Raw genomic sequence first — 20,193 nt, forward strand, 5'->3', positions numbered from 1 at the left:
GCCGGTCCCCGCGGAGGGAAGGCGGGCCCGGGGGCGGGGCCGGGCAAGGGCAGGGCGGGGCCGGGCAAGGGCAGGGCGGGGCCGGCGTGGGGCCGGAGGGGCCGACGCGCTTCCGCGCCCCCTGGCGCCAGACTGGGCTCGTCGCAGGTGCGGTGGCGCGGGTCCCGTGTTCCTACGCGGGCGGTTCCCCTGGGAACAAGCGCGAGCCGGCGCCGAGAGATGTTTCGCGGGCTGGAGAGGCGGCCTGGGATTAACTTTGAGTACGTCGGGCTCGCTAGGAGTGGGAAGAGGCACATTTTCAGTGAGTTGAGGACTGCTGGAACCGATCTGAGACTCAGTGTCCATGTATACCTTACAAACGTGTGTGTGAGGGTGTGTGGGTGGCGGGGGATGGGAAGGGGAGGTCTCATCGAACTTAGATCCCAGCAGCTGCCAGAGCATTCGAGAATGTTGTTTCTGTATCTACCGTCTCTCATCTTTTGTGTCAACTGTTTTATCAAACTTCCACCCCACTTTAGGTCCCCCAGGTAGGAAAAGTGAAAATACAGAAAGAACCAAGCTCCTAAAATTCTGACCAAAAAAAGAGGCAGTCACCATATGTGTTTCTGGGTTTAGTAAAAGAGACATTCAATTTATGTGATACACGTATTGAATAGGACCATCATTCTGTGTATCGATCACATCTATTAGAGGCAGTAAATATGCTATTGGAATCAAAAATCTTGGGTTTGAATCTGCCACCTATTAGCTGTGTGACCTTGGTCAAGTGACTCTCTAATAGACCCAATTTCTCATCAATAAATGGGTATAAGATTTGTTCATTGAGCTCTGAGTAGTTGAGAGTTTAAATGGCTTAAGACTTGTAAACAGTGCACTGCATGACAGAGCCAGCCTAATGAATATTAGCTATTATTAATAACATTACTATTATCATCTGCCTATAATTTCACCAGAAACCTAGGAAGTCGTTTTTTATTCATTTATGCCCCATCTTCAATATGTCACCAAGTCCTACCTATTCCTATTCCCAAATGATTCTTAAATCTATCTCATCTCATATTCATTGCCACGAGATATGACCTTTCTCATTATGGACTCCTAACTGTTCTCCCTAACACCATGTAGTTGGTCATTGATTCATAAAACATTTATTGCACTAAATGTCTATGCCTACTGCTAGACATGGGGACAATAAAACCATTACAACGTCCTTGCCATCCAAGGATTCAAACATAGGGAGACAAGTATGTCAATAATAACTAAGTGAAATGAATAAATTCAACACACAGCAAACCACTTGGTTTCTCCAGTCTTGCCATACTCTCATACATCCCTGTCTTTCTATATGCTATTCCTTTTTCTTGTTATGTCATGATCCCTTACCTTTTCCTTACCTAGCTAATTTTTAATTATCCTTCATTATTCATTCCAAGCGTCAATTCCATTGTAAACCCTTCCCTGTTGTTTACCACCTAGCCCTAAGCCGCTCACCCCAGTATGGGATAGGTGCCCCTACCTTTGCTCCCACAGCACTTTATTTCTTTCTAAAACTTATCACAAAGAATTTTAATTGTAGTTTTATTTCTCCATTTTCCTAATTAGAGCTTCTTGAGAGCAGGCACAAGGCCTGACATGAAGTAGGACTGGCTCAATAAATGCAGAATGAGTGGATGACAGACTTGCAGAGTGCACTGTCTTGGTATACGAATGTTTAGAGGACACGTCCTATGATACATTCTGCATAAGACGTAAGACTTCATACATCTACAGGAAATAATAAGCAATAAGCCATATGCCTGAATCCTGCGTTGGTCCATTTACAAATCACCTACCATCTACAAGGCTCTTTGGAATATACTTAGAGGTGTTTTCTCTTGAGTACTTAATCTGCTAGCATAGTTTGAGAATGATAGGTAGTTACATATAACAACACTTCAGTGTCCTTGCAGCAAGATGGATTACAGAATGTCAGGTACTCAGAATCTCAGCCTACAAATATACAAAGTGCTGTGAGCATCCTAAGTTAGATTGCTTACCCATATATCAAAGGGACAGACACTTCAAAACTTCAAAGTTATGATAAAATGTATAGTGTCAAGTTTGCCCTTTTTTCCGCTTTGTTAAAAAATAAATTGTACAATTATATCAAATACAACACATAAAATAACATTGATTTTTAAAAAAATCTTGTCTTTCCCATTTATACTTGGGTCCAGAAAACAAAGGAAATGCATGCAAAGATACAGAAATTTTAAGTTGAACAAATCATTCTAAGGTTGTTACCCTTAGTTATAACTTTTATTGCCTGTTTGCCCATTTTGTTTTCAAAGGAAATGCATATTTGCCTGGTACTTTCCAGTTTCAAACTGACTTCACATTAATTATCTCATGAATCCTTTACAAAAAACAATTTGACATGGGTGAAAAGGTGTTTATTCTTCATCTTTATAGATGGAAGGCTTAGACCACCAAATTAGGGCCCTGATCTTTAGAATGAAGATTAATATCTTACAAGCAAATGAACTCCAAACTCTTTAAAAGGCATATTGGACTTTCATGTACAGGACTGTGGCAGACAAGAGACTGTGGCTAATTCTCCCACCAAAACCAATTCAGAGTGCTCGATAAAATATATGAAACATTTATCAGACATATAACAATGAGCTGGCAAGAATATAAAAACTATCAGGGGCAAAAACTGAGTAAAAGTGGGAACCCAGACAGTAAATAATAACAATCCAAAATTGAAAGAGAATAAATAAAGTTACAAGGAAACTTTTTAGTTCTAGTTACCAGGGAAAATGTACCAAAAATAGCCTATCATTTTCTTGTCCAACAAAATAATCATTTCTGGGCCAGTGCTTGCATTCCTATAAAATTTTGCTTTTGCATCTCCTGTACAAAAGCAGAGCTATCTCTGAAGTGTCTTTCATTAGATCAATTATGGAAAGCTCTGCGTTTCAAGCCCCTTTTCTGATGTTGGAATAATCAACTGGAAGAAATTGGATGGCTGATAGAAAGGGTTAACAGAGAACTTAGACTCTAAAAAGTATGATTCCCTTCAAGCAAATCATTTTAACAAGCTACATATAGATAAGAAAATGTTTTGGGAATTGATTTTAGATCCAGTTTATCATACATACATGCAAATTGCAATAAATTAAACAAAATATGTCTTTATTGCTTCTCTGTGCCAGGTACATAAAAAAATAGTCTTCAGTTAAGAAGGAAGAGAAGGAGAAATGAAACACAATGAGAGGACTTCCTGGCTTCCCCTTAAGTGTTTCAGTTCCAGGTTCCAGTCTATTCCTGAGGCTTCCTTTATCCCTTACCATAGGCTCTGTGAGAAATACTTGTATCCTGAAATAAATTCCACCATTTTGCTTAATATAGCTTTGAATGGATTTCTGTTACTAGCCACCAGAAAATTATTCTAAACAACATGTTTTCATGGAGGGATTGATTTCTGCAGCAGTTAAAAAACTCAAAGAAACAGTAGCTTAAACGAAATAAAATGTATTCCTCTCACATAAGTGCAGGTGGTCTGGGGTTGGTACAGTGGCTCTCTAATCAGCAAGAACACAGGCTCCTTCTGTGATGTGGCTTCACCATCCTGAAATGCAGCTTCTACCTTATGATCCATGATGACAGTTCAAGCTCCAGCCATCATATCCTTTTTTCAGCCAGTGAAATGTAGGTAGAGGCAGAAGAGGACACAACCCTCTATTCAAGGATGCTTGCAAAAATTGTATACATCACTACACTACACTTATACCCTGTCAGTCAAGTGTAGTCTCTTTTGGGTAGCCATGTGCCAGCTAAAAATCAGTGGTTCTAACACTACTGAAGAAGGGGAGAACAGATATTCGAGATAAATAATAGTCTTTAGCTCATGATAAGAAGTGAGACTTAGGATGAGAGAAATAGTGATGGGATAGAACATAAAAATAGAGCAAATACAATGTTGGGGGAAAAAAGTGTGTTCAGAGATGGCAAGCAATGCAGATTAGTTGGCACATGGAACAAGTGCAGGTGAATAGATAAGCATGGAAAGATATGCAGGAGCCAGAATGTGGAAAGATCATAAATGTCAGACTGAAGAATGTGGAATTTGATAGAAGAGAGTTACTGAAAGATTTTTGAACTGGAAAGTGAAATGATGCAAACAATGTTTTGGGAAGATTAATGTGGCAGTGTCTAGATTGTACTTGAAGAGGGTAACTACAGGCAAGGAAATTAAATAGGAAGCTACTATGAGATAGTGCCTATATTGCAGTCAAACCAGGAAAGAGGAAACATTTCAAAAGATGTACTTGTCTAATGCAACAAGTGATTAGACGTTTAACACCTCCCTGTCCCCTCACATACACACACACACACACACACACACACACACACACACAGTGCATACTCAGCATTCATTATACCTTTCTGAGATTTTACTTGGGGAAGCATCTTTTCATCATATTCAGTCCATATGATTCAAGTGGAACTGAATTCCTCCAACTCCAGGGATAAGTATGTGACCCAAGCTTGACCAATCATAGAATCCTCCTGATCTATGTCATTGGTTCATTGATTAGCAAATGATTCAAGCAGGGCCAGTAAGAATCAATTCTGGGACTTTGGGGACATTGTCAAGAAATGTGAATCTCTCTTTCTGTGAGATCAAATGTAGGCCTCAAGCTTCTGGCAACAACCTTGCCCCACAATGGAGAATATGCCTGAGAATGGAACTAACATGGAGAAGGCAGATCTGAGAGACAAGAAAACCAAGTGTGGGTCCTGATGACATCATTTGACTTCCTCAAGCAAGCTGTAACTGAAGCCAGAGACCCTAGACTTTTTGATTATATGAACGAGTAATTTCCTCTTTGCTGAAGCCAATTTATGTTGGGTTTTCTGCTACTTGCAACTGAATATACAGAAATAAAGATGAGAAAGGAGTCAGTGATAATTCCAAGTTTTAAAGACAGTATCATCTACCTATGCCATAGTACATATACAAACCCATCTTGACTCTGATAAATTTTATCTGTTTAAAAAATCAAATCTACATTCAAAGAGAAGATATTTGATTAGGAGTATTCACAATAATGTCATGAAAGCTCTGAAAATGCAAAGTCATAAATTACTGGAGCTGGCAGAGACCTTTAAGTCATCTCACCTCACCACCTATTTTCACAAATGAGAAAACTGAGACCCAGGAAGATTTATCCAAAGTTACAGAGCTAATATGTGCCAAAGCTGGGTCTTGAACCCAGGTCCTTGGAATACTAGTCTGTATATTTCCATTGTATTATCCTGACACATCAAAACAGGACACCTAAAAAAGTTCTCAAATATGTTTGAAATACATATAATACAAATACAGACTACTTCCCATGAAGCAACTGTTCTAAAGGGACCATATTCATTTTGAAAGCCTGAGAGTGCCAGCAACACTCACCAGATTCTTGTGAGGATAGATGGTCTTTCTGCACAGTATAGCTGTGGTGCATGTTATTGTATATTAAGTGAAACCAACCATGCTGTGTTAACCACTAATAACTGGATCTGGATAGATACCTGAGCCAAAAGCAACCCTGTGTGGTTAGACTGAGTATGAGAAAGGTCAACTTCCTGAAATGACATAAAGCTCTCCACAATAAAGATCCTTCATTCTGTCAAATGAAATCAACCCAGTCAGTTCCCCCTCTTTGAAAATGTAAATGCTAAGTGTGCACAGAGAGGGTGGTCATTCAAGTTCAGCTGGTAACCCAAATAAACTATCCTTCATGAGACCTACTATTCATCTTCATTATAGAAAAACTGGGACCCACATATTGTATAACATCTATCTCTATATCTTTGCAATAATTCCTTTATGCATTAATTCTTTTATTTATTGGGTGTCCTTTATATGCCAGATACTTTTCAGATGCTGGGAATATGACAGAATAAGACAATGTTTCTCCCTTTTTGGTTCTTACAGTCTAATGGAGGAGACAGTCAATAGAGGAGTAAATATATAATATAATGTTTAGTAATGCTATGTGCTATGAAGAAAAATAGAGCAGAACTCATTACTTCATGAGAACTTTGTTACACAGCTAAATGTGGCTATAAGGTAGGTTGAAAAATGTAGTCTCTGAGTCTAGATCAACAGCCATCTGCCCAGGAAGAAGGGAAAACTAGAAGTCTGCCACAAAAAATTGCTGCATGTAGAAACAGGAAAGAAGATACATTTCAATATATCTAACACATTCAGAAATTAACAAACAATCCACCTTTTGGTTAAATTGTTCTGAAGAGAATATTTGCCTGGTTAGTCACATAAACATATAGATAACTTGCATTTCTTCAGTTACTTTGGGAGAGTCTGAGACGTTTTGTCTTTCAGAATTCAGCCTATTTTGATGTTGGCATTCATCAATATTTATTGTGTATCATTAGTGTGCTGAATAATACTCAATTGAACAGATCTTGAGATATTTTTGAGATTAGAAAAAAATGTTTCTCCATCCTCCAAGAAAAGTACTCCCACCTCAGTACCTCCTTTGTTGCTGTATATTTTATCTCAGCCAGTCATTTTTTAATTGACAGATAAAATTGTATTTATTTCTGTTTAACATCAGGCAGTCTAACTTATAAAAACAATATCTACTCTGTTATATATACTAAGAGTTCTCACATGAATACTCATGCCCTTGTATATCAGTCAATTAATATTTTTGAATGGCTACGTACAAGATTCAATTGGTAAACCAGTAGCATCAGAATCACCTGAAAAGCTTCTTTAACCCAGGTCTTATGAATCAGAACCTTTGAGGATTGGGCTCACCTGGAATTTTTTAAGAAACAATGGAAGCAATTCTTATTACACTAATCTTTAAGAATCAACAGTAAAGAATTCAGGAAAGTAAAGCAGAAAAATCCCCAAACTACAATATAGTTGGGATAACATAACGTATGCATAAAACAGTGATTTTTTTATATGTCCTCCAAAGAGTAAATATAGCATCCTCTATTCCTCCCCCTCTCAGAAATTACCCAGTAGCAAGGATAATGACACTAATGCAAAATCCATTTTCACTAAAAACAGAAGACACCTGAAACCCTTAACTACAATATTTGTGAAATACAGTGAAAGGCAGTAATATTTTGGTAAAAGATATAAATGGCTACGGACCACAGAAAACATCAACAAAGCACACTTCACGAAAGTAAATGACTTACCTTAGAGACAAAACCAACAATCTTTCGTTTCAAACAAGGGAATCAAGTGTGTGGATTAGCAGCAGTGCCTTCCTGCAACCTGGTTAATTATAAAAGAGAAGGAGGTAAGGCACAGTTGAAAGAGGAATCATTCAGACCTGCCGTATACTCAGGAAGCATTGTGTTGGTGAGGCAAAATGGAAAAAACAGACTGCAACGTGAGCAGCCCTGCAACAGCCAATTTCTCTGAGTTAGAAGTAGAAGATAAAGGAACTCATCTACACAACCTTTGAGTGGTGAAGAGAAGCCCTATTAGGCTGAATCATGGCCCAGGCCTCTCAGCAGAAACCTTCTGCAATTAGCACATCTTGGAGAACATCTCCTTTGAAGATGAGTAATCAGTCAAAAAGTAATCAGTCATCTGGGTACAGTGGCATGTGCCTATAGTCACAGCTACTTGGGAGGCTGAGGCAAAGAGGATCTTTTGAGCCCAGGAGTTCGAGCCCAGCCCAGACAACATAGTGAAACTCCCATCTCAAAAAACAAACAAAAAATAACCAATCAAAAACCAGCATACAAAGATACCATACGAAAAAAGAAAGTACGGAATAGGAGAAAATGGCAAGTTAAAATTTTCATCCAAAAAAAAAAAGTTACCATTAAGCAAAGGAAATTTTGACGAAACATAATTTATGACTATAAATTTTAAAAGTGTACAATTGTTGCTTTAACACAGGAGCACAGAGTAGATACTAAAGCTCATGGAATATATGGCACATTTGGAAAAAGATAATTACAGTGTCAAAAACTGAGAGATTCATTTCTAGCATTAAAAATAACTTTTCAAATCAACAAGAAAAAGAAAAGACCCCAACAGAAAAATTGGCAAAGGAACAGATAATTGATGGAAGAGAAAATCCAGAATGTTAACAAGCATATGAAGAAATGTTCAAGCTCATTATTAAGCTGGATAATGTCAAGTGTTGGTGAGGCTGTAGGACTACAGGAGCCCTCATGAACTGCCAGGAGGAATACAAACTTTGTAAATTAAGTTGCTGCATATCCTATGACCCAGCAAGTCTACTCCTGGGTATATTTAATATATCCCAGAGAAATTTTCATAAAGGGTCATTTCAGGGTTATTTGTGGTGGAGGGGGTAGTTGGAAGCACTCTGGGCGTCTATCAGCAGGAGAGCAAATAGGTGAAAAAAAAAAAGTGGTAGATGCACACCACAGAGTATTGTGTTAGTATCCTCCTGAGAAACAGAACCAATAGGAGACGGATATATAGACAGATATAGGAGAGAGAAAGAGAGAGATTTATTTTAAGGAATTGGCTCACATGATTTTAGAGCCTGAGAAGTCCCAAGATCTGCAGATGGCAAGCTGAAGACTCAGGAGAACCAATGGTGTAGTTATAGAGTCTGAAGGGCTGAGAACCAGGATTGCTGATGGTGCAAGTTCCAGTCTGAAAGCTGGCAGGCTTGTTACCCAAGAAGAGCCAATATTTCAGTACGAGTCCAAAGGTAGGAAAAGTTCATGTAGTCAGGCAGGAAGAATTGTCTCTTACTCAGCCTTTTTGTTCTATTCAGGTCTTTAGTCGATTGGATGAAGCCTACCCACATTCAAGAGGGCAACCTGCCTGCTTTACTCAGTCTACTGATTCAAATGTTAATATCATCCAGAAACACCCTTCCAGAGATATCCAGAATGATGTTTGCTGAAACTTCTGGGCAACCCATGGCCTAATCAAGTTGACACATAAAATTAACCATCACAAATATGCTGCAATTAGAAACAACTAATGAGAGGGCCAAAAAGTAACATGGATAGATCTTAAAAATGTAGTTCTAAGTTAAAAAAAAATGTAGATATATGATCAAGACAACACATGTACATTTAAAAGTGCATAAAAGACAGGCACAGTGTAGTCCCAGGCCTATAGTCCCAGCTACTCAGGAGGCTGAGGTAGGAGGATCGTTTAAGCCCAGGAGTTTGAGGCCAGCCTGAGCAAAATAGAAAGACCCCGTCCCCCCACCCTCACAACATCTCTAAAGAAAATTCTTTTTTAAATTTTAAATAGTGCATACATAAAAACAATATACATTTTACAAAAATAAAAATACATGCAAATAAAAATACACATATTTAACACATTTGCATGTTTGTTTATCCAGGAGAAGATAGGAATAGGAATAAAAAGGAAAATAAATAAAACTGGCCTGGCATGAATCAATTATGATAATCTGGCATCAACTGATAAGTATTAACTAAACTTTCTTAAGTTTTTAATTTGCAATTTAAAAAAAAGGCATGGTCAGAGTTTCCTATGTAGCAGAGCAGCTCCGTTGATGTAGTCTATTGAAAGTCAGCCATGAACACAAGAGTTTGTAAAAAAAAAAAAAAAAAAAAAAAGGAAAGCAAACCCAAAAAAAGCAGCAAAACCAAAAGGAACTTAAACATGAATTGAAAAAAGGGAAAGGAAAAAAAATTAAACTATCTCAAAAATGAAGACAAACTTAGAATAAATAACACAACTTGGAATAAACACTTGTTAAGAAAAAAAAATTTTAAAGGATCACAGAATATTAGATTGAAAAATGCAAGGTAAATGAAATGGAAATGAAAAAAGTGTTTTAAAAGGATTAGAGAGAATGCAAATGGAAGAGAGATAAAAGAAATCCAATATATGCATAATCTAGCAAAAGAATCTAGAAATTAGAACAGGGGGAAAAAAGTAGATAAATAGTTTGAGATACTTTCCAGAAATAAAAGATCTATATCTATAGATTGCAAGAACATACCATATCCCAAAGGAAAGAGTGGAACAGAATAGTCAAACCAAGACCTAGCCTAGTATGGCTACTGGATTCCAAAGCTAATGAAAGAATCTCTTGGATATTTATAGTAAAATGATCAAGACAGGTAGAAGGGGGGAAATTCAAAATGTGACTCAAAAGTTATTATACCCAAGGATTTTATGCCAGAGAAACTTGTTTAAATAAAAATGTAAGGGGCAAACATTTTTGAATATGCAAGCATATGGTTTCCATATTGCCCCTTTTATAGAGTATCACTAGAGAGTGAATTTCAGCAACCAAAGAGATGAATTTAGAAATATGGAGGAGGGAAGGGAAACTGGCAGTGACCATTAAATCCACTTATCTGTAGAACTAATCTAAAACAAATGTGAGAACTATGGTCATAGAACAGAGAGTTATAAATCCTGACAATATAACAATGAAATAACCAACAAAAGTTGAAAGAGAAAGGAAATAATGTAACACTAAAGAAATATTATAATTAGGGGATGAAATGATGAGGAACAGGAAAGATACTACTAAGTGCTTTGAGTATAATATCTTAAAGCATAGTTTCAAAGTTATTAAGATGAGCATTGGAACAAAAATGCAAACCTTCCAAGTTCAAAAAACATGCATACACAAAAAATATACAGGCCATAAAGTGAAAAAAAAATTAAATGAGCAATACAAAATGAAAGCCTAACCCCCCCAAAAAAGATAGGTAGACTAAAATATAACTTTCTTTTCAATACACATAAAAGATTAAACTTACTATTTAACTGAAATTTTCTCAGCTGGGATAGCAAAGCAAATCCCAACCATATGCTATCTACATAAGATACAGTAAAAACAAAGTGATTTAGAAAGGTGGGAAATAAAAGGATAGGTGAAGGTATACCAAGCAAATGAAAGCCAAGATCAAGATTTTATCTCCAAATTCAAGGAAAAAGCGTTAAATGAGACAAAGATGGGCACTTTGTAACAGTAAATCACGAGATACAAAATTAATGTTTCATCTTATGAATATTAATGTACCAAACAACATAGCATTAAATTTATAAAGCAAAACTACAGCAAATTCCAAGAGAAATCAACAGAAGACATGACTAGTTAATTTATCTTTCTCTCCTAGAACAGATCAAGTGGTCAAAAATTAAGTAAGAATAGAGAAAGCCTAAATAACACAATTAACAAGGTTAATTGTTACCTTGTAACAATTACATTGTATACATGCATTTATATATTTATAAACGTAAATAAATATATGAGCAAGAATAAGAATACAGTTTAATAAATGTACCCATGGACTATTCACAAAATTGACTAGGCATCAAAAGGTACTTCGGACGGGCCTACAGATAGGCAAGGGGAATGCTCCTTTATTCTCTGCCCCCTTTAACTACAGCTGGCTTCTCTTCTGTTTCCTTTACATATTGAACTTCTAGCTTTGAAAAAAAAAGTTTAAAAACTATTATGACACATATAGACACTTACCCAAGGAGGTAAAAATGTTTATTTTATTTTTAATTTAAGATGTACATCACATGTCCCAAATATATGGAATGGAATGCTCAGCAGTATCCAGTAGCTGATCTAAATGATCCTAATTAGCTAGAACACAGAAACATTGTAGGGGCCATCTCTGCCAGTAAGGAATTTGAGAAGTTTGGTAGAAACATGGATGTTTACTCTAGGTGGGGTACCTGCAATGAAAGGGGAGAAATGCTTCGATACAAATTGATCTGCTGCTCCTTGCATCATTCATCAGGTGTGTTTGTGATTTGAGCTTTGTAAGAAAGGTTATTTTCCTGATGTAAGACTAGAAGTTATCATGGTTGTCAACATTCTTCATGCCTGTGCTCTTAACCGTCACCAATTTGGACAAAGACAAAGCAGTGTATGCAGTTTGGGTTTATTTTAATGCAGCCAGAAGGCTAGGTTATGGGAACTTGTTAAAGAGATGTTTTGAGGTCAAGAACTTGGAGAATTAAAGAGCTCTCAGAGGCCCAACTTATTCAACATGCAGGGGCCCAAGAGATTGTGCTTTCTTGCTGTTCTGAGGAAACAGCTGAATATACCGAACTTGAAACCACAGGGGAAAGCAAGAGCTCTTGTTTCAAGAGGTAAAAATCTCAGCCTTAAACCAGGCAGTTGCCCTGAACTTAATGGAATTGAAGATTTTGAGGAGTTGCTATACTATTTTGGTAGAAATAAAGTCCAAATTTCAGAAGACATATTTTGATGAACATGAACCATGCTTTAAGTTTCTGCAGCTGCTTTTGGTGTGCAAACCTTAAGATGTGTTTGAGTTACCAAGTATCTCTTCTATCTGTGCAGCTTGGTTGCAAGAGGAATTTAATTTCACAGACTAAGGGAACTGTGCTATCAAAAAAGACAAAATTTAATTAGAATTTGAGAAGTGGCATATGAATCACAAAATTATCCTAAATTTCAGTCTGCTTGGCTCTCCTTCATGAAACTGCTGAAATCCAGGATATCATCAGTAACAAAAATCTGGAGTAGAAATTCAGCTATACGTTGCTTAAATACAGACCAGACATCTTAAGAATTATTTAGTCACAAAGATAACTATATTGTCATTGACATAATCAAAATTAATCAACAAGTTTCTGTTTTAGGTAAATATCTTTCAGGACCAAAAATACTCTGACATCATCCTTATGTGAAATAATTCTTGCCAGGTAAGCAGACACTTTTGGCTGCAAGAAATGGGCGACTGTCCCCAATTCAATGCTAGCAATGCCAACTCAGGGCCCAGATGATTCAAATAATTGTAGAATCTGACCTTGAGGCAAAAATCTGAAAACAGTGTTAGAAATATCTGAACATTGCTTAGCCTGTTTTTTTATAAGGAGTAAATGAAGAATAGAAACTCTTAATTGGTCTGTCCCTAGGGGTCCTGAAATTTCCAGCATATCATAATTACAAGCCTTCAAGTAAAACCTTGCCAAGAGATATGAGTCATCCCTAGTTTTGGTAGGCTATCATGTGCATTTTTATTAACAGATGACTAAGTTTTGAAGGACTCTTTTTATATTATTCTAAAAATCTGTAATTTTGAACATCATTAGGAGAGAATTCAGGCCACATGCATACAGATTTCTGATTATCCCTAAAACATGGACATTACTATTCTAAAGAATTAGAGAGAACTTCTGGTGTGAACATAACTGAGTACATTAGTATTTTCTTTTTCTACCTTTGGAAACCACTGAAGAGCTAAAAGGATAAAAACAAAACCCCACCCCCCCAAAATTCACAAACCTTTTTTTTCTTATGCAGATTAGAATATAAATATGCCATCCAGATTCCAAAACATGTATAAGAATTGACAAAAACAGCTGAGGTTGAACAGAAATTGTGTGGGAGAAAGTAGAGAGGAAAAACAGAGACCAATCTCAGCAGCAAGAAGTTTCAGCTAGACAATAGTAGCAAAAGTGTAACTCCTGAAGGTAAGACATACACCCTGAGTCACAGAAACATTATCCTTTCTTTGCCAAAGGAGGTGTGGGAACTGGGGCAAGCCATGCTGGCAACAAAAGCCCCCCGTATTCAGTTTGCTTCAAAAAGACAGTGCAAGTGAGGTTGCACAAACAGGTAAGCCATATTCTTAGGAAGCAGTCTGTTCGTGTGGCAGCAGAGAAGTGAGGCTATACTTAGTGAAAAACAGTTCCTTCTTACCCTTACACCCACCTATACTGGAAACTCTTGCAAATAGCTAGTCCAGGAAAATCCACTTGACTCAAAGATGAGAAATAAGAAAGGAAGTAGTATTCCACCAAAATAAAGAAACTATAACAAAATTTTAGCAAAAGGAGCAAAACCTAGTAGATGAAGAACACTTTACAAGTAAAATGAAGCTATGCCAGCTACATTTTTTGAAAATATCTTTTCCAGGATTAGAAAAAAAATGAAATAATCACCCCCATAAAAAGAAAGCCATACAGCAGAAATGCAGGAATTCAAGGAAGATATAGTGAAATAACAGGAAGTGCTGAAATGCAAGATGGAAGAATTCAGAAAAGAAGTAGTAAAAAAATAAAAATAAATCATAGAAATAAAGATAAAATGAGAAGAAGAAAAGAAACTTAAGAAATATAAAGGAAAAAAATGAGAAAAACAAGTAAAATGAAACAAAAATTAGAGTTGAAAGGGATTACAAACAAAATAATATATATAGAAAACAGGCAAAGGAAGTTTTCTGTAAACTTGTAATTTGGTGCCCACTAGGAAAAGATTCAAAGTAATGGAACAAGCAAATACTTAATGATATAATTCCTATTAGCCCTTCTTAAGAAAAATTCTAAAAGATAAATTTAGGCAACAAAAGACAATTGGTGAAACTACAACAAAAGGACTGCTTATTATTATTCTCATTAACTAGTGAAATGCTTCCTTTGTGCCCTCTGGAATTCATCCATCATCAGCCAAATCTTCTGTACCCTCAACCTCTTCTCTGAACATTTCATTCACCCGTCATTGCTGTAGAAAACTAGCTCTCTCCTGAAGACAGCACTTCCCCTGCAGCCATCTTACGTAGCAGTTGTTTTCGTTCCCCTGTAGTCCTCATGTATCTGGGCCTGCGTTTGGGGAAGGGCACCTCTTTGCTCCTCATTGCTACTTTCAGACTTTTCTCACTCCCTTTCCTAAAATTCTCTAGTGTTAAATCTCATGTTATCTGATTATTTCATCCAAAAATGTTCATTTTTACTGTCATCCAAACTATACCTGGGTTGGTCTCACTCATTTCTCAATGATATTAACTCCAGTCTGATAATCTCTCACTTTAGTCCTAATTCCTGGTGATTTTAATAACTATTGTAGGTGATCCTTCTACCACATAGTCTCTCAGTTTTTTGAACTTCTCTGCTCAGGTGACCTTGTTCTCCACCATACCTCAGTCACGCACCCTTGTGTTCATGCTCCAGTTTGGTTCATTGTAGATAACTTCATAATCTTAGTTTCATCATTCTATTTGCTGACATCTCACTTCCTTTCTTTGCAATTTAGTCCCTTTAGTACCCCAGCAATCCTTTGAGCCAAATCAAGGGGAAAAATGACATATATACAAAGTTATTTATTACAGCAGGATTCTTGATAAAAGAATATTGTAAAATACCAAATGTACATCCTTAAAGGCCTGGTTAAAAATTGACTTGAGGAAGAGAAAAGTTACTTGAACCAGGAAACAGAGAAGTACAGGGAGAGGGGTGCCCAACAGGAGCTGTCACCTTCAGACAGGGGATGCAGCCAGCCTCGGGTGACTTAGCACGGGAGGAACTATGCAAATAAATACGCAACCTCTCTCTTACCACCCTCTCCTGTTTTCTGCCAGAAATTGAATAATAATTATTAGATTGCTTCTTTTAGGCCACTTTGAGAAGATGTAGGTATTGAACAGCTACTACTATTAGCCTACAGGTATCACAATACTAGTACCATCTGAGGATCCATGTCAAGCCCTGGCTAAGGAAGCAGCTCACAACCAGGGGGTCTCTGGATCCTTGAAGGTTCTCAGATGTGATTATGGAGCTCATTGAACTATTTTCAACATATCAAAATATATCACATAGAAATTGTACATCTATCCTTGACAAGACTGCACAGCAAACTAAAATGTCGCATTTTCTAGGTTTAATTTTGTGCAGTATAAACTCATGCTGATCAGAAATGTGGTTTTATACAACTTTGATTAATAAACGAGCAGCATTTTAAAGAAAAATGGCCCCAAGTGCAGATTCCAAGAATAGGGAAGTTCCAGGCCCTTCTCAATTTTAAAGAGTCATTGAATCTAGGCAGTACCATTTATAATTTTATGAAATTTTTTACCACTAAAAACCACAAAATATATTCCATCATTAGGATATCATAACTAAAAGATACGTGTCGCAATTTGTTCACCTGTAATTATTGTCTAATTCTCCAGGTTTAATGTGTTAAATAATAAAGTAGTATAACATGTTTGTATTAAGAATATTAAATAATATCTTGTAAAATAGAAATATTGTTCTGGTTCTGAATTTAGTGGTCAGATTAGTTTTTCTTTAAGATTCTAGAAGCATTCTTTGGGTTCACTCAACATTACTAGTCAAGCACCTTTAAGGGCTAGGTTACATTAATAATTTTGTCTTTTCTCTTTAGTCTGATCAATTTTTTAAATAGTTTCATGCAAAATTTGCTTTTTCTTTTACAGCAAATCTAACTGTTGTTAAGCTTCTCTGAGAACAAAATCAAAGGCACTATAATAAAGAATATTTTTGTGTTCTATAATACAAGTACTGTCTCAAGCAATTAGTTGCCTTTTCAAATAAAGTGAAGGGGTTTACTAAAGTCAGGGAAATTTGCAGATTTCAGAAATGTCATAGTTAGCCATTTTCAGGTAATGGGGAAGGATACGAACGTAATCTTCAAAGGCTTAGCAATGTGTTGCAGACAGAGGAGGAAGAGCTGCCTAGAAAACAGAAAAAGCAGATGCAGTTCCTGTTGCTCCCCATAAGGGATCATTAAGTTCAAAACTGTCAAGGTGTCAAAACATTAACAAGACAAAAACATAAGATAAAAGTGTTTTCCTCCAAAACAAGCCTGAAAACTGAGGTGTGTTTTGATGTAGAGGACATGTAAAATCTCCCATGTGGTGGTGTTTTCTTATCAATGAACACTTCAAACCCCTTGTCAGGGAATGCACAGTGTCACCTGTCTCCCCAAGGTCTCACCCCTTAGCCATTGCCTGACTAATTTCACCTAGATGACAGGGCTCACAAAACCCTGGCTGGGCAAAGTCAGAACTCACAGAATTCCATTTCTTTATTTATTCAAGACAATTATTCAATGACAAAATAACTCAAATGAAAAGGCTTTGGGCATATGCAAAAATGAAAAATAATCTCCTCTCAGGGTTGGGAGCCTCCTGGGAGAGTATTGTATCTTCTCGGTGTCACAGACAGACATTTGAAAAGCCAGGTCCCTGTCAGGAGCATAAACTCAGAACTGCCAGACTCAGGGCAAAACGCAGTAGGGCACAATTAATGCAGTCACACGGGTTAGATCAGTAGAGCTCTAGGCCGATGTGGTTTTAAATAAGACCTTTCTTTTCAAATTATTCTTAGCACTTTTTGTGCCCCCAATTGTGCTATAAGAAATTGGAGGGACAACCTGAATGTCCATCAGTAAAGGAAATGGCAAAATAAATTACAGCATATGCATTCTCTTGAATCTTATCCTGGGCATTTGTTCAAAAGAATGAGTTTTATCTCAAAATACTGACATGGAAAAATGGCTATCTTTAAAAAAAGGCAAATAGAACAATGTGTATTATATTCCATTTTTGCAAAATTTCCATTTTGTAAAAGTGTATTGTATGCAATCTTTGTGCACTTTCTCAGATTTCCTCTACCTCCTCTTTTTTCTAAAAGTTACCCCACACCCCTATTGCACCCCTACCACAACCACTGCCTTTGCTGAGCTCCCTGAGCTGGCTGGAGTTTGAGTTGGATCCCTAGGCCTGTACGGCTCTCACTCCCAATATGCTGAACCCTGGCAGCATTGAGTTGTCACTCCAGTTCTAGATTTGGATGCAATGCCACACTATGGAGCAGGAATTGGTTTCCTGTATGGCTGCCAAGGGCTGGAAATATGGGGGGTTACCTGCCCGTGGGGTGAAATTGGCCAAGGGGAAATGAGAGGCAAGAGGGATCCAAGGAGAAAAATTCCCTCCCCTTTCTCCCTGCAGTGGACAACTCTGAAGCGTGGTTTCTTCTTGCTTTTCCAGAGAAGTCCTGCATGCCGAGTGAACACACCTGCCAAGCATCTGCTGTGACTGCCAGACCCATGATGACACAGCGGCCGGTGCAGTTACGCGGCACATCACATTGCTTTGCATATTTCTTGCCTCACTTCCATTTTTTTGTCACCCTCACCATCCTCATTTGTGTTTCCCAAACAAAGTGGAAGCAAATTAATCTTTGACTCTGGTTCTCCTGTCTAGAGTACCCAGACTAAGATCACAACCAAACTAGACATTAAGGCTATATAAAACGTTAGTGAATGTATATACACAGGCATACACCTAAGCTTTTGTAAATGCAAAGATGTGAGAAGGATATACATCAGACCTTAACAGTGGTCTGCCTTTGCTACTTACATTCTTTTATTCAATGTGCTTCACTTTTGTATATTTAACTAAACAATAACTTAATATGATAAATCCTGCCATAGTAATAAGACTAGTATGTTACCCTACTTTTCTCTTTTACAGGCTTTGGTATATCTTTAAATCATCATATTTCTCAGGCAAAATCAGTGTATATACTATTTCCAAATTTTTGTATGTGGGTATGACAGTTGATCATTCACCACATTCACACATAGCCACCCCTGCACACTTCTTCCTTGCTGGCAGACCCCAGCTTTGTTTGTAATCACCCTTTCAGTTCTTCCCCTTGCTTTCTCAGAATTGTGAGGGACAAGTCAAAATGAGGTACAGAGAAACAGAACCGTAGTATCATCAAGTCAGTGTATTAAGTAACCCCGGGGACTCCTACCCCCAAATTCTTGATTTGTGAGATAATTAATGTACTCACACTTTAAATTGGATATTAATTGCCTTTAAAAGCATCCTGTGTGTGTATATATATATACACACACATATACACTTTATACATATAACAATGTATAATATATATACAAACATGCAAACATACATACATTCTGGTGTCATATATCTTACCAGGGACTAAGCAGCGATATTTGTCTGTCTTATCGTATTCTCAACTCCTAACCTGGCACCTGCGCACAGTGGGAGCTCAACAAGCATTTCTTGAATTGAACCAATTAGGTTCGTTTATCTCAATCTGCCATTTACATATTACACATCTGGTGGGAGGTTAAGTAATAACAGGGAAGGGAACATACACAAAATAAAATCTGAATCACCTCTCATTCAAAAAGCTTAAGGCTGTCAGTAAAGTCAACAAACAAAATTTGTCACCAAACTGCATTCTTTAAATCGTTCTCATATTGCAATGCCCAAAGGATAGCAACAAATTGCAGTGAGAATGAAAGCTCAGATTCCAGTTACCATATTATTTCTAGGTATAATCAATGAAACACAACTTAAAAAGAATTCTGTTCCTGATTGGGTAATCCTAGGGCTTGAAGAATATCAGTAAGATATCAAGACTTGTCAGCAGAATTTGACAAGCTGCCAAAACAGAATTAAGGTTGGTGGTGGGAATAGCAGTTACAAGTGAGAGCTACCATTCTGTGACCTAGATGAAGGCCAGTGTCCTAAACTTGGTCTAAGTCTCCCCTTAAGTAGCTCCAGAACTGCAATAACAAAACCTGGCCAACTTTGAATTACAGACATGAATGGAGAAAGGAGTTGACACAGGCAAATGATATTCATTTATGCAATGTTTATTATCCCAGGTCTATGTGCCAGAAAATGTTCTAAATGCTGGGAATTCAGCAGTGAAGAAAAGGGGCAAAAATCCTCATCCACATGGAGTTTATTCTCTAGGATTGGTAGGAAGTGGGTTGGAAGGAACAACAACCAAAAATACCAAAAATTTGTTTTTGCTCTTAGTTTCCTAGCAAGGCCAGCTCTGGGAAAAAACACTTGTCAAAGCAATGAAGTTCTGTTGCCCATGGCTCTCTTTCTAGTCTCCTCTGGTTCCTTTTGCGTCATGTTTAGCAGCCTCCTTGCTCCCACCCCTCCCCAGACAACTAACTCTGGTCTGTGTCTGGTCAACTGGATCTTAAGCTCTTGCAACAGGGTCTGCTAATCTGTTTTTTTTTTTTTTCCTAAAACTCCGTCCAGATGGTTCAGAGGATCAGCCAGCCTGCTTCAGTCATCCTTCTCCTCCTTGTAACCACTCATCAGAATTCACCCAGTTCATGTCTTTTTCCCCAGGCCTTATTCACTACATTCCAAGGCAGTACTATTAGCTCAAGCTGATGTGGTATTTTCTTTTAATAACTTCATAATACTAACAGTCTCTGATAGTTGCAGAGTGCTTTTGTATTTACTGAGACATTGCACATATACTAACCGTATTACTCACACTACGACCCCCTGAGATAGGCAGGACAGGTTTTGTTTTCCTCTTTTTACTACTGAAGAGACTGACCTCTGAGGAGTAAAGTCCTTTGTCCAGGCTTCTCCAGTGGAGGA

At 37.5% G+C, this 20,193-nt stretch overlaps 1 long non-coding RNA gene across 1 annotated transcript; it reads left to right on the forward strand.

The window, feature by feature from the left end:
• Nucleotides 1-103: 103 nt before the first annotated feature.
• Nucleotides 104-17,920, forward strand: LOC123639525. Its single transcript, XR_006735753.1, has 3 exons — nt 104-260; nt 13,305-13,474; nt 17,791-17,920. It is a non-coding gene; the product is annotated as an uncharacterized LOC123639525 (long non-coding RNA).
• The last annotated feature ends 2,273 nt before the right edge of the window (nt 17,921-20,193 follow it).

This window comes from Lemur catta, chromosome 6 (genome assembly GCF_020740605.2).
Source record: "Lemur catta isolate mLemCat1 chromosome 6, mLemCat1.pri, whole genome shotgun sequence".
Classification (NCBI taxonomy): domain Eukaryota; kingdom Metazoa; phylum Chordata; class Mammalia; order Primates; family Lemuridae; genus Lemur; species Lemur catta.